Here is a 16777-nt window from a genome sequence, read left to right as displayed (position 1 = left end):
GATTGAACAACGTTGGATTTACAAACTTAAGACATCCAACGAGGGTCTGAATGACGATATTCCATGGTGGACTTTATCACCTTGATTTATTCCTGAAACCCATTCTGACGAGGGATTGTTCTATTATTGCTCTGACATTTTTATAGTCTCTCTTCGCTCTCTATGCCTAGTTTGGCCCTCCTCCATTAAATCTGGTTTTCAGCATTGAGTCTTTGCTAGTTAGATGGGACTCCTATGTTTACCCTTTTATTTATGTACCTGTTTGACTATACTCATCATGACATTCACACCATGGTTGAGACGTTTTGTCCATTTACGCATGCTTTAGATGTGTTAGTTCGCCTAGATTAAGATGGCCGCCGACTTGACTACAAATGTTAGTTCGACATAGTAGTCCGTCGTCTGTTGCTACTACTCTGGACACAGTTGACACTCGTTTTAGCTAATTGCCCTCATCTTTTAACACCGCCCGTAGGCAAGGTTCCCTGTCTTTCAGGCTTGCGTTCCCGGGTAGGTGCTCGGCCGGACTTTAGGAAACTTTCAAGTAAGTCTGCCTTCTGCTTCGTTTGTTTTGGTCCATTACGGGACCTGATTTTGGTTCTGACACTCCGAGCCTCACATATGCGGAGCCGGCAACCCCTTTTTGTATTTCCTGTGTCCGGCCCACGTTGCTAGGGGTCGTATATTCTACTGTCTTTTGAAGTTATTTTATATAGGAGTAAGCGCAGACTGCATTTAGGACTTTTACATATTGAGACACCGACCTGCACACTTGGATTGGCGGCGCTCTCTTTCTCCTTACTAACAATATCATTAGACATGTTTTATCTTCTTATACTTTCACTTTGCTAAATACACTACGTTGATTTGCTACAGAATCTTGTTTCCACAACTGTAGTTACCTGTAATACGGGCAATTTTAACCTGTCTGCTACATGGAACCCTGCACTGTAACCATTTATAATTGATTCTGTTTATACGTGCTTCAGTTTAGTATCCAGTGAACGTGATTCTGTGTTCCCAGAGATGATACATGATAATTTTCTACTGACCTTTGACTGCCATTTTTCTATATATAGTGCAACTTCCTTTGGTCTGAGGTTTACGCGTCCCTATGATGCCTTTCTTCCACATGGGATGGTAAGCCCTTTTTGTCTTGTCAAACATACCAGATTGTGTTATACGGGGTCTACGCCAATTACTTGCATAATGGTTACCTTTTGTTTTTAGACATCAATTTATGTGCTTTTGATTTCTGTCTTTTTCACAGGGCGACCCACCACATGACTGACTTTGAGGATTAGTCTACGTATAGTAAGTGACCTTTTAGCACTTACTTCTTTTTCTATAGGAGAAGTTACTAACCACGGTCCTGATGAAGCGCCAATGGATCATTGTCTGACCGCACAGGCGCTAAACATGTCGACCCCTAAATGTTAGGATAGAGTATTTCTCTTCCTTCCCCTTTTTTTCAGGAGTACTGGTAGCCATTACTGGTCCGAAGTACTCCTTTCTCGTTTTTTAATCTTGGCCTGACCACATTTTGAGTAAATAAAATTTTGCGTCCTAGTGTCCAGAGCCAATTTTAACTTTCTTTTCACTCTCCTTACTCTTCACTGTCAGCCTAATCTGTAGAGTCTATCGAACTCACGATTCCATCTCCGGTTTTGTGTCAGCACCTTTTGGGTGGTGATCCGTCAGACATTGCATTGCCGGTCTGACGAGGAGTTAGCCCAATGATGATGCCTAGCGTACTTTATGACGCTTGAGGGTACTCCTACCTTATTACTGACACTTGTCCTCTGTTTAGACAGTCTCTTTTGGAACGGTGTACACCTTTTTTTGGCTTACATTCAGGGAGAACGTACACTGGACCATTAATCTCCCGGTCCCTCTATTTTTTGATGATACTGGTATTATACAACACAAGCAGTAGTTAGGTTGTTTTTATCCCGAAAAATGCACATCAGAATGAACATACTATCATGAATGCTAAGACGTTATCATGAATTCACCCAAAATAAAAACATTCTGCCCAGGTCATAACTGAAACTATCAGGGAAACTTTCCCATAGGGCATGTAATTCAGGTCAGGAAAAACAGTGCAGTAATATACTGAGTGCTACAGTGACATGGTGGAGGTTAACTTTTGAAAGGCATACAAACCAAGTCTTCCAGATGGAGAGTGTAGACTTTTAGCTGATTCAGTAGTAGAATCCCACCCTGCCCCACAAGAGGAGCTCCTGTACTCCTATTACCATAAATGCGGAAAAAGAAAGAAGGGAGCTTGGCAGAGACGGCACCTCCATCGAGGTTTCCTCCCTGTCCTGCGAGCCCAATGATTTAGCAAACAAAAATAAGTAGAGAGATTTACCCTCAGCAAACATGGCCCCCACGACCGCCGGTACTTCCACTGTGGTTGGGGGGTTGAGGGGAATAGGGGCTGGGGGGATTGGTGATTAGGAGGACAGCCCTCCTAGGCGGAAGGCGACCCCTCTCCTCACATAGGGGCCACATCCGACAAGCAACTCTCAGCTGGGCGGGGTCTCCGTTGAGGGTTCTTTCCCATCCAGCGAGGCACAGGAGTGCACGGGGTTTCCTGCATCCTTGGAGACCATGTGCCTCCTGTCCCAACAAGGTGGCCAGGTGGGGCATTCCTCCTGGCTCAAGACCATGCAGTCTTGGTTGTTCGGCTTGGACTGTAGCAGTGACTCTGCTCACAAGTAAGTGCCTGCTTGAGACCCAGGGGCGCCAGAGAGAGCACGCCTCATCCGTGCTGCGCATTGCTGTCGGGCTCCTTTCAGCCTCCCTTGATTTAGGGGAGGGGCAGGGTGCCCAGTCAGTTGGGCACTGTAGCGCTCTTCACACTCTAGAAAACATAGTGGAACAGCGATATGCTCCCCCTATGGCTTATGTTTGGGCATGATCACTTTGGAAAAAAACGCTCACCAGGTGCTAATTCATAAAGAGTAAAGTGCTCCTCTCATGCTAGTTTTTGTAACGGGGCAGAGGAGGGGACGCAGCACTCCCATGTGGGGGGCCCCTTGGGAGGCACTGGAGGGAACACACAGAGGGGGTACCTCCAGTGAGCAGCAGCAGGCCAGCTCATCCAGGGATTTGCGGTTCCTGTTGTTAGCCCACAGTGCAGGGGAGACCCTAAGGTCAGAGGACAAGCTGGCATTAGTGCAGCATGTAGAAAAGCAATCCAGTTGAGCCCTTTAGGCCACCCAGCAATACAAGGCAGCAGGACAACAAAAGAAGAGCAGTCCAGATGAGTCAGTTATACAGTCAAGTGGTCCTTCTGGCAGAGGTTCGGTCCCAAATCCCAAAAGTGCTATACCCATATGGGGAGATCCCCCTGTACTTATACTTATTTTGCGCAGCCTCCACAAAAGGGCTAGAGTGGGTCCAACCAGCACTAACTGGTCCCAGGAATGTACCTTCACTCCTCCAGCACTGTCTCCAGACATCACTGGGGGTAAACATGCTCTTTGTGTGAGGCCAGGGCACAGCCTTAACAAATGCAGGTGTGCCCCACCTCTCCCTCTCCCAGCCCAGTAAGACCATTCAGTATGCAGATGCACTCTTGTGGCACCTCCACCCTCCCTGTGTACAGGCTGTCTGAAAAGGATGCACAAAGCCCAGCTGTCACTCTGCCCCAGACGTGAGTTGGAAGCCAGCTGCAAAACACCAGAGTCATGAGCACAGAGAAAAGCTCACTTTCTAAAAGTGGCATTTCTATAATGGTAATAAAAGAATCCATCTACACAAGTAAGCAGCATTTCACACTACCATTACAACCATACCAAACATGCCTATGCTATCCCTCATAGATCAGACAATACCACTTAGACATATGTTAGGGCAGTCCCAATGCAATCCTATAACAAATGTGGCACTCACAGTAGTGAGAAACTACATAGGTTGTTTGTCACTACCAAAACAGGCCACAAAACCACACACATGTCCTGCCTTTTACCTACACAGCACCCTGCCCATAGGGCTAGCTAAGGCCTACCTTAGGGGTGACCTAAATGTAGTAAAAGGGGAGTTCCAGACCGGGCAAGTAAATTTAGATGTAAGGTCCCTGTGGCAGTAAACTGCACATGCAGGCTCTGCAGTAGCAGGCCTGAGATAGGTTTGAAAGGTTACTTCTGTGGGTGGCGCAAGCTGTGCTGCAGGCCCAATAATAGCATTTAATTTATAGGCGCTGGATATAGGGATACCACTGTACAAGGGACTAATAGGTAAATTAAATGTGCCAATCAGGTGTAAGCCAATCATACCAAGTTTAGAAGGGAGAACACATGCACTTAAGCACACAACCAGTAGAAAACAACCATGTCCACTCAAAACTATATCACAAATCCACTGCCTGCAATGCACTGTTGCACGCTAAAAGTTCTCACCCAAATACACAAAAAAATGCTATCCCGTTTGGGGAAATGATTCGGGTGAAAAGAAACTGTAGTAACACTAAACTTTGTGAACTGGAATTAAATAAGTTAGAGAATAGATTCATCCAGAGGGGGTATTCCAGACAAACTATAAGCAATGCTAGAAATAAAATCAACAAGTTGCCAAGATCATCTCTTTTAAAAAATCGTGGGAAAAAGAACCGGACATCAAAAGGATCTGTGTCACTCTGTACCTCATACAGTCAAAATAGCCAGGACATTTATAAAATTATTTTTTAACATTGGGATGTCCTACATACTGATAATACTCTGAAACATATATTATCTGCTAAACCCACAATGATTCACAAAAAAGGTACCACCATTAGAGATCTAGTATGTAAAAGCTTCTTACCAATGTCTAAGGAAAAGTCGACAAATTGGTTACCTGCTAAACCTAGTAGCTTTTTCAACTGCAGCAGATGCAATATATGTATTTTAGCTCTACACAAGACTTTTACCTTCAATTTCAATGGTAGTAAAACATACAAGATTCAAGATTTCATCAATTGCAATACCAGATATGTAGTGTATATACTGATGTGTGATTGTGGTAAGATCTATGTAGGGAGCACCATTAGACCTCGAAAGGAGAGGATTCAAGAACATATGTGTGCTCTGAGGAATAATGATCCACTGTCACCTATAGTACGTCATGTCAACAGGGAACATTCCACAACAGAGGTCCCTAGGTTCAAATACATGGGCATTAGCCAGAAACGGGTGCATCCCAGAGGAGGGAATCGCGAGTTGGAACTCAGAAGAAATGAGGCAAAATGGATACTTAGGCTTAAAAGTATACAACTGGGCATGAATTTAGACCACAAAATGCATTCTTTTTTATGACTCCACATGATTTCTGAAATTTGTCTCTATATGAAGATCATGCCATTGCAACATAGTGCATGTTGATAGTGTATGTGAAAATAACTAACAAAGCATACATCCATATATCTAAGTGTGTTTCACAATTCTTGTATGATACATTGCCTTCAGATTCTACTTTTATACATGATACATTATGATTACATAATGAATATGATATGTATAAAAAACATACCAATAGACATCAAAACACTTGAGAATCTTTTGGTATGTTTATGTTCACTTTGTATCAAGTTCTTTCACTGACAAATTGATTGCAGACATTTTTTAATGTTTTCTGCTGTGTATAGTTTATAATCCAACTGAGTAGGTGATCACAAGTAAGTATTATAAGATAAGATCTGACATCAATGTCAACAAGGGACACTTGAATACACTTAATCATTAACTATGCCAGATTGATATTTTCACATATGAGTGCCTCGCTTGGACAATCCCTGTTCTAAAATGGCCGCCCCATTTGAAGGGTGATATTTTAGTACACTTTAAGATGGTCACTTGGGGCTTCTTTGTGTTAGAAATATACCGATTTTCTCTCCCAAACAACCTGACTATATGGTTATTATTTAATGAACACAGGACTAAGGTTAGTTAATGGGGACCTCTCAGTACATGTAAGGATAATTTTATTGACTTAAAATATCTTGGTACCCATAAGCATACAGTTGATCTTTCCAAGATGGCGCCTGCAATTATGATGCTGTCTTGTGTGCAGATTTTTCTCTCCTAAACAACTTGATGGTATGGCTGTTTCTTAATGAATACATCATCAAAATCAGACAAGGGGACTTTTTAGCACAGATAAGGATACTTTTATTGATCTCAAATATCTTGGCACCTATAAACATATAGTCGATCCTTTCAAGATGGCGCCCGCAACTATCATGCCGTATCGTGTGCACGTTTCATGGCACAATATATTGTATTTCCAGCACTCAAATACTTCATTTGTTATAGTAATATACTTACATACAGCTTGGCCCTCACAAGGGCTAAGCTTTTCTTTTTCCTTTTACCTTCTCTTTTCATCTTGGCACGTTTATCTGATGCCGATTTACAGTTCTAAGATGGCAGACGTATTAAAAACGCCGCTTTAGACCTCTATCCGTTATGAAAATGATGTGTCCCTCCTTCATTTCTACTTCCCATAAAAGGATGAGTTTTGGGAACACTTGGTTACTTGATGCCGATATCGAAGGGTCACGGGCGCGTTGGGACTTCGTTGTACGAGAAATTGAGGTAATTGAACAACTAGGGATATAGTGATATTTTTAATATACATGCCTATGTGTCCTAAGGCATTTTTTGAGTTCTCTCTTTGGACACTTAAAATACTATGGGAAGAGTCTATTAGGCTCACCATCCGACCTGGACTATATACCGATATTTCCCTTATTTGATTTGTTACAGATGCCTTACATTTCGGATATATGAACAATTCTTGGCATATCTAAGTTACTCTGTGACTGTAGATGCCTACCCAAGATTTAACTACTCCATTGGAGATTAATACGTACAGGTTGGTTGCACTTTGGGATTGATTAATATGTAGGAATTCGAATTCACTTATTTGATATGGGATACCTATGGCTCTTGTCTTACAGACGTTTCATGACCTTAAAAGAAATTGCGGATTTGTAGCTTGAGTAGAATACAAAAATACAAAAAGAAAAGGTGTATATTTTAATATATTTTGTCAGTGTGCGAACTTGAGTTTTTGGATATACATTGAAACCACAGATCATTTTTGATCTTTAGATTCTTGTGGTATCATCTCTAACTCTTCTTTTCTGGGACTGACCACCGCTAACTTGTATGAGGACACTGTGTCTATTGGTTCTTTTGTATCACTCCCATCTCTTCTCTGGGTTTCAACACTGCTAACATCAATTAGGGACACTTAGTAGGATGGTTTGGTTTGTCTTAAATTCACACACAATTTGGTGATTGTTGTAGTATCGTGGTGTATTTTACTACTCTAATAATTTTGATTCTTGGAATGACACTTGTATTGTCACTGGTGTGCCGATATATTGTGTTTTTTTAATGTTTTGGTTGTTATTATGTTGGATATTAGTGTAAATATATTTTGTAATAAATGATTATATCATTTGTTTTGTCAGCCTTGATAAAGTCCTTTGCAGGACGAAACACATGTCGGCTGAGTTTGGTTGAACCTTGAAAGCAATTTCATTATTGGATGAAAATAAATCTTTCTGTATCAAGTTATCAGAGTGGATGAATTCCGTTCACACAATTGATTGATTTTGCTTTTTCAAATATGATTGTTCAGGGATGAATTGTTTTGCTCTTGATTCAATTGTGTAACTTGTTAAATTTTCGTTATTATGTAATGTAGCATCAAGTCATTTGTTAAACTATTCTAGTTTTGTTGTATTTTTTGTATATTCTCGTGAATTTTGTTACATTTTGTGTGATGTATATTAAATTTGATAATTAAATAACTTTTTTTCATCTAAAATTGCCACATACCATATTGATACCACACTTGATTACATTATGCACTTCAGTCTAGTTTTTTAATATAGTTTAGGGATTTATGAACATATTACTATTGATAGCTCATGCAATACATTTATGTGTGCTCCATTCTCATCTTGTGTGAAAATATCTTTCCAGGTATCAGTGACATAATATTCTGCAGCTCTTCTCCTCCAGTGATGGTCATGTAATTTTGAAATATTCCTGGAATGACCAAGGCTGGTGTGTGTAAAGTTACCAAAAAATAGAGACCGTTACAGTTAGGTGGCAACTGGGTGTATATCAGTTCTTCACACTGAAAATAATAGTCCATGAGGTGGAGGTGTCCCCCTGCCTGTCGGCTTTATCTTTTATGATATTGCAGTTGATATTTTTCCCTACATTGATTGTACAATTCCGTTTAAAATAGAAAGAAACAGATATGAATCTCATAACTGTTCAGGGGCTTACTGCGCCATCCATCAAAGTATATAGGGCAATATTATCAGGCTATCTGCGCACACTATTGCATCCTGCCATTCCATAGGGACATGGTCCTACAGGAAAACTCAATATCGGAATGCTCTTGGTCATGAGCGTAAACTGATTCAGTAACTTTGAGTACTAGCTTATGGACACAATCTGGGGTAAGGACTTTACTAAATATTATTGCACCTGGTGGGCGGGCATGCCACCCCTACAAAGCTTAAGTCTAGAACCATTTCTGTCCTTTTTGTAGTCTTGTGATGACCTATTTTCAGAATTTGTGCTCTTTCGTCCTTAAAATGCTGCCTCTCTGTGAGGACATGTAACATTCCTACTAGGGAGTCATGCTTTGTGGCATTAACTCTAACATGTGCTACCCTAACATGTATCTGCTGCATCTGGGCCTTAAACCTATAGAGGTAGAGATGAAAGAGACATAAATCTGTTCCCGGGTGTACTTCTTTAGTTGAGTATAATCTATCTGATCCTGTGGTGTGGGGTATCAATGAGGAAACAAAGCACAATTTATTGGTGATTTCTAATCTTATTTCTGACATGTGCTGATACCACATGTTATCTAAAAAGGCAGCATCAATATTATGAGACACATTGGTATGTATGGACATTTCTCTTTGCAGGTGTGTGACATAGTGATTAGAGCTTAAGTGTGCATCATTAGAAAAGATCAACAACAGAAATAATAACATGAAAAGGCAAAAAATAAAAAATAGAACACAAATACATAACTTTGCAGAATCAAACAATTATCCCAAGATAGAGAGGACGGTGGTGTTGGTGGGGAGGAGGGGGTTACAGTGCAATCATCTTCCCCCTGTTTTTCCTTTCAACGTTGCTGATGGTGCTTGGTGTGAAGCGAGGTCCACCTGGACATCCGAAAGGTGGATTCATGGCTTCCTGCCATTGACCTTGATTGTTGTGAGAGTAACCATTGTTACTGAGATGGGGGCTATTGAACTTCCATTCCCGGACAAAGGTTTTTATGAACACTCGATCTCCTATTTGCATAGCTGGGAGGCCGACCTCAGCAGTGGCACTCTTCTCCTTTCCTCTGTTGCCTATTTGGAAATGAGCTATGCAGCCTCTGTTAATTCAGAGACATAAACATTCATTTCATCATTCATAATTTAAGCTGTACTTCCAGCCTGCACCTTACATCTAGTGGTAAGTAGTTGTCTGGTTGTGAGCAGTCCTGTCAATATATGATGGGAGTCAAGTGGTAGTCGGAACTGGGTGTGTTCCTAAGAGAAAATGGTGCTTGTGGTAAATAATACAACCATTTTTTGTGCAATGGGGCACATAATTTGCTTATGTTATTTTGCAGCAAGCCATTAAGGCACTCAACTATACCGTTACTCTGGGGGTAGTAAACAGAATATAGTTTGTCTTAAACTTCAGCATTGTTGTTGGATGTGTGAACATGGAAATGATAAAGTGTGTACCATTATTGGATTTTAAGTCTTTGGGAATTCCCCTGTGGGGAATTACCTCACGCGTCAGAAAAGTAGCTGCTGACTTGGCATCACAGTGGACACACGGTTCTGCTTCAGCCCACCAGAAAAAAGGACAAACCACAATTAGGAGGTAGCAATAGTTGTTACGTAGCTCAATCATATAAATAAAATCAATATGAAAGGACTTGAAGGGACCTTATGGTTGGGTATCGTGAGTTTATTACCTTCTGCGTGGGATTTGGGGAGAGTTGTTGACAAATAGTTCAATTATGAATGTACATAGTAAGCATACCATGCAGGTTGGGAACAAACCAATTTGTGGTATCTGCAAAGACAAATGAACTCTTGAGATGTGAGCTGGTAAGTGATCAAGGGCTATTATTAGTAAGGCCAGAGGCATCACTGGTTTACCTGTGGATATGGTCTAAAGATCAAATCATCCCCTGACTGGGAGTACCCTCTAGCCTCCTATAATTGTTTCTGATGCAGTGGAGTAGTTCACCGTAGTTCTCAAAGATATAAATGTGCTGTCTCAGCATAATGAGGTGTAATAATATCTGTGGTAATGTTTGATTCAGGCTCATGAGGTGAGGCAGCCCTTCAAGACTGGGAAATATTGTGAACCTGATTGTATGAATGGGAGTGTGCGCCTAGCTATGTCTTTAGTTGCCCAATCTGCTAATGCATTTCTCCGTGACACAACGTCCTATCCATTTGAGTGTGCTTCACACTTCACAACTGCCACTGCTAGTGGTAGAGCAAGAGCCTCTATTAAAGCCTCTAACACATTCCTATACATGACAGGGCTCCCCTCTGACTTGAGGATACTCCTTCTGCTCCATCTCATGATGCTTGAATGTACTGTAGTAATTACATAAGCCAAATCCAAATAGATCATGATAACTTTTCCTATTTCTTGCTGAAGGGCCTCTATTGTGGCCATCAGTTCTGCTGCTTGTACAGAATAATGTGCTGGAAGTGTTAGTTGCTCAACTATGTGAAGTGTGTCTGAGGAATTGTGCTGTTGTGCCCTAACCACTGCTGCACCTGTGTGTCTTACTCCTGTGTCCTGGTTGATAGTGGCGGATGCATCAACAAAATACACAATACTGCTGGGAATAGGATCCTCTGTTGGCTGGCTGGATTCATTAGCGACATACGTTGCACAGTTGTGTGCGTGATCCTCAGAGTCCAACACAGAGTGGGCAAAAAGTGTTTCAGGGTCACCATATGGCATTTTACAACTTTCAGGGATGGGAGTGACACTATCACCTCTTACCCTGATACATTCTGTGTAGTTAGGGTAATCTTAGCCTTTTGAATGTTGGCAAACATTGCAGGTTCTTCAAAGAGCACCAGAGGTGCACCCATGACAATGAGAGTGCTTTTATGTGCCGCAAAGGCTGCAGTGATGAGGGCTTAGTCAGAGGGGTAATTCCCTCATTACTGAGGCCAACAACCCACTGAATTGTGCAATGGGTTTGTGTCATAAAGGATATTTTTGTATGAGGACATCCATCATCACTTAACTATAGCAGTAGCAGAAGAGGTAAAACTCTTCGGTGTAATCAGGGGGTCCCCAAAACTGGGGCGTTTGTTATCTCAGTTTTCAATCTCTGGAAATATTACCATAAAATAACATGGTCATCCGTTTCTGGTGTCCATGTTATTTCATGGTATCTGTCCTGCTTGCTTAATAGAGATCAGCAGGGGTGATATTAAAGTGCTGTATTCAAAGACCCACTGCCTCACATAGATGTAGAGGCCAAGCAACTTCTGCATTCCCTTAACAGTCTCTGGTTCAATCATTTCGCATATAGATGCTGTCAGGGGTCACTTGCCCCAGAAGCTGACAGTAGTTGGCCTAGATAAAAGCTGACAGTAGTTGCCCTAGATAGTTGACCTACCCCTGACAGTACTGAACTTTCTCCACTTCATATCCTCTCTGTGCGACAGTGACCAGAAGAGACACAGTATCTTTCGTACATTGTTGTTCAGTCGGCCTGCAGACTAGTATATCATCAACATATTGCAACAGAATACTGTCACACTGAAAGTTTGACAGATCATTTTTCACCACCATGTTGAAAATACTTGGAGTTTCACAATAGCCTTGAGGCAAACAAGAATACAAATACTGACTCCCGTGATAGGAGAACGCTGTCAAATAATGACAGTCTGGATGAAGAGGGATACTGAAGGTGTTTTTAAGATCTATGACAGTGAAAAAAATTATATCCTGGGGTATGTTTGTCAAAATAATGGAAGGGTCAGGGACAACTGAAAATTCTGGTAGTACTACATCGTTCAGGGGGTTCAGGACTTGAACCATATGCCAAGTATTACCCTTGAATTTCTTAACTGGGTAAATCGGGGTATTACTAGGGACACTCCAGGGTATATTACTCCTTGCTCTAGTAATGTCTGTGTGGAGGAGGGCAATGCCCTCATCTGCTTCTTTGGAGAGTGGATACTGCCTTACCCTCCTTACCCTCCTTTAATGTTATTCTGAATGGGTTGGTGGTGCAGATAAGGCTTACACCATGGGGATCCTCGGTTCACAGAGTAACTGATGCTTGGGAAAGATCTACATCCCTGACAGAATTAAAGGCTCTATCTGGTGTGGGCATCCTCAGTTCCAATACTGTCCTTAGCGGTATGTCATCCTGAAAAACTAAAATTATTTTAGGATCATCAAACAGCTGGTCATCCAGTATTTTCATGACCGTTTTACCTGACTCAATAAATATAACACACGCCCATAGGGCGTGGTTATGATCAGAGATTGTCAGAGTGCCATAGGCTGGTGTTATTTCTAAGGCCTCTGTTTATAATATCAATTCACTATCAGGTATCCAGGAATCTTGCCCCTGCTATCAGAAAAGGAGCTCCTTGGATAGCAGGACCTCCCTTCCCAACAGCCCTGGTGTTTCTGCTACTATTGTGTATATCCCTGTGGTAAATGCCTTTATTTCACTGGGTCGAGCTCTGATTTGGTCTCCAGTGGAAGAATGTACCGTTACAGCCAAGATCCTAAATGGAGGGACTCAAGGGACTCCCGGGGAACAAATCATAGTACTGTCATGCTCAAGATGGACAGTCATGTTTAATATAGCCATACGATCTTTCCCTAATAAATTGGCTGGGGTGGCCAGAGAAAATAGTAAGCAGTGATCAACATACCTCCCTCCTATCTCAAACTGCTCATGCTTTGTGAAGAGAACCCTCATTACCTCATTGTGTCTCCACTGATCTATTAGAAATTGGGAGATCCCCCGCTCCGATACAGGATCAAGTTGCTCCCATACCTGTGAGAAATGCATACTTCTTATTGATAGCTGCCAGCAATGGGTTACTCGTCTGGCCTGTGCATCACTGACTATACTGGACACATGGGGCTACTCCGTAGGAATCTTCACTGCATATATCTTCCCACATAATATGTTTGGATGGCTTTTTTCTAATCTAGCAATCACACCTATTTGTCCACCTTGGGGTGGAGTTGCCATTAGGGATGCTTGGTAGCTTTGCTGTGGTGTCCTTTGTTGCATCTGAAGCATTACTGGGTGCTGTGTATTTTGTTGTGGTGACTGAGGTACATATGTTATTTATGGCATTGCTTGTTGCATTACTACATTCCCCGGGTGGTTCTAAACCACTGTCCTTCCTCCTTGTTCATCCCGTATCTTGGTCCTGCATTCTTTAATAAAAATGTCCTTATCTATGACAAAAATGACATGTCTGGTCCATCCTCTGGCGACCTACCCTGCCCCTTCCTATACCTCCTTGTCCCCCTTGCTACTTTCTTGTGCCCTTGCATCACTTTGCTATTGCAGGTATTGTTGTTGGGTGGTCTCTGGGACTGACCCCACAAACATTGCAGTCATCTGAGTGGTGGCTACTTTTACATCCCCTTCAGTTGCTCCCTTCTTTGACTGTTTTTGTTGCACTAACTGGGCTGCTGCTTTCTTTGTTACCTCCTGCTTCTTTCCTCTCTCTCGCTCGTTTCTCTTTACAAAAGTATATTATGTGTGCCTGTATCTCTGACCAGGGTTTAGCCTCCATTGACATTATATTGTCCAGATTATCCTGCACATTGGAGGGTAAATCCTTCTTTACTACATTATAGAACAACACAGCATTCCCCCCTGTTACTTCCCAACCCTTGTCTACTTCTTGAAATCATTTCTCTTTTTATCTTGCTGAGGAATTGGGCAGGGTCCTCATTAGGCTGCATTGATTGTGTAATGAGAGACACAATGTCTGGCATATCGGGATACATTTTTGTCAGCTGGTCCCAGGCTACTGTCCGAAGCAAGTTAAATGGGGACCCATGATACCTGGTTTCAGTAAGGTTGGCATTTCTCACTCTAGCCTTATGGAGGACAATGTTTATCGCATCTCCTATCAGGGAGCTAAGTACACTTCACGGTTTACGCTGTCTGGCATACTTTTTCCACACATGCATCTCTAATCTCTGGTGCTTGAATTATTTGGCCCATGTTATCTACATGCCTATGTGTTGGTTCTATTCTGCCTGCCATCCTCCCGAAACTTCTCTGCATTTGTTCTAATATATTATTGCGATGACCTTCTCTCCCTGTGTCCCTCACATCTCTTCTATCTTCACTTTGTGACAACTGTTACTGAATGTTCTCTGGTCAAATTATAGTGTTTCCCTTCTTCTTCTGCCAAGGTGGCAAATTATCCTCAGTTTTTTTATGGTCCTCATCTCTTTCTCGAGGTGCCGGCCATCAGGCCATACTAACTCCCCTATCTACAAAATCATTACACTTTGCATCTTCTGCATCTCTCCATTGTGGGGTGGGCATCATCCATTGACTATGCTCCCTGTTATGTCTTTTTTTTGTAATAAGTGTGATGTTGCTGATGGAATAAGTGACTAGTCATCATTGTCTCCTGAACCCTGTGATTTGTCTCTAACCTCCTTAGGAGATAACAGATCTAAATGTAACATAAACTGTGCTTCCAATTGTCCTGAAAACTGAGAGTCACCCACCCTTGTTTGTTGTTTGCGAGTGCTTGCACGTTTTGGCTTTGGTATATGCAGGGCAACACTAGGGGGTCTCTTCAGAGATAGCGGAGGGGTCTTAACCTCGGGATTCTCAAATCCTATCACTGCTTCCTGTAACTGCTCTAGTGGATAAATGCAGGATACCTTGAGAGAGATATTTGTAGGGTCATATGGAGGTGGGAGAGCAGATGAGGTACCAGATGTGCTGTTATTTGAAGCGTCTTTAGACTTCTCATAAAAGACTTGTCACAGGGCTATGGTGGCCTCTTGCTTCTAATACTTATGTCCTGTAAATATACTTTTGAGATGCACAGCAGTATGGTCTAATATCTTGTCATCAAATGTCCCTTCCTGTGCCCAGGGATATGTGTATCTCTGGGTAGCTTTAAACCATTCTTTACAGAATTCTATAATCTTTTCTGAACACCATGAAAGGTCTTCTGTATGTGGTCTAGGGGGTCTCCATAGCCCCTGTGTTTCTTATACCTCTTGTGATTTGACTTTTTATCTATGCACTCAATGTTTGTCCTATTTAAAACTTCCTTTTCTGAATTTCCACTACACTATTCCTCACAAGATAAGGAATCCATCAATTTGTTTCTTAGTTATATGTTGTGTATCATAAAATTACATTGCCCTGTGGACATATTTCTGTTTACATTTGCATACACATATGTATCACCAATATGTGTTTCCCTTAGATATAAATGCTAATCTAACAATTTCTATCTGTTACATTCCCTTGCCGTAACAACACACTAGGTCAGTAGTTTTTGGCCACTTCCCTATGTACTTAGGAGGGGATTACCTCATTTCATGGGCCTTATAGGCCAAAGAATGACTTCTAGACGTAAAGCCCGGGTCTGTTGATTTGAATGTCCTATTCTTACTTAGGGCTAAAATGTAACCACATCGGCCTTTCGGCCATCCCTTGTGTCAAAATGTCAGAACACACATTGAATCACCTATCTTGTCTTGACCACTTCCAACATTGCATTGGGATTGACTGTCTACCGACTATACATTGTGCTTAACTAATATTGTGCGATTTTACAAGCACAATCTTGCATGTGATTAAACACTGCATTTCATCCATGTTCAGCATTTCCAAAGGAAAAGTCATATAATAATCAAGCATGGAACAGAGTCCACCTTGGCTCACCTTAAAAACTGCAACTCTGGGTCCTAACTGTCCTGTTAATAGGCAGATCTTTAGGTAACATGGTGTCTGCATACCTTGTAATAAATGCGTAATAGTCTATGCAGGGGTGATATGGCAGTATTCCGGCTTGAGGACAAACAAGACTCCTGGCTGGCTCACCAAGTGTTGGGGAAAAACTGGAATAAACAGAGACAAGATTTCTCTGGCAAGGCAAAAGTAGGTTTAATCACAGTGGCCAGGGGACCAATCACCTTCATAGAGCTGAAAGCCAATCTCAAATTACTGCTTGCAAGGAGCACTTTATATAGTCACATAAATGCAGACTTCATACATATTATCTTGAAAAACTATAACGAGTCACTGAATAAAAAGTTTATAAAATTCTTTCACATAAACACCACATCACCCTCGTCCTTAAATTTGTGACTTCTTCTCTAGGTTCCCCTTATTGTAATCCTACCAGAGCTTTGATAAAAACATTAACTTTCCTTCCCCGAGTGTGAAAGTGTTTTTGCTCTGTTTCGAAGACTTCTTACTCTTCACTAAAGTTACCTTTGACCAATATTTACTAAGTCACGTCTCTATTGACAATGAGAATGAAATACTTACTTGTGTGCTGTGATCATAAACTCTATAAGGCTTGTTAAACATGTTATACCATTTAACTGAAACTTGTTGAGTTTATGTTCTGCTCTTACCTACTTTCTGTCCTTACAGCTGGGGCTTTTACTGCTCTTAACTACGTATAGTTTTACAATACTCTCTACTGATGTCCGTGGTGGTGGGATTTCCTCGCATT

The sequence above is a fragment of the Pleurodeles waltl genome, chromosome 7 (genome assembly GCF_031143425.1).
Source record: "Pleurodeles waltl isolate 20211129_DDA chromosome 7, aPleWal1.hap1.20221129, whole genome shotgun sequence".
Lineage (NCBI taxonomy): Eukaryota > Metazoa > Chordata > Amphibia > Caudata > Salamandridae > Pleurodeles > Pleurodeles waltl.
Note: the sequence above shows the minus strand (reverse complement) of the source record.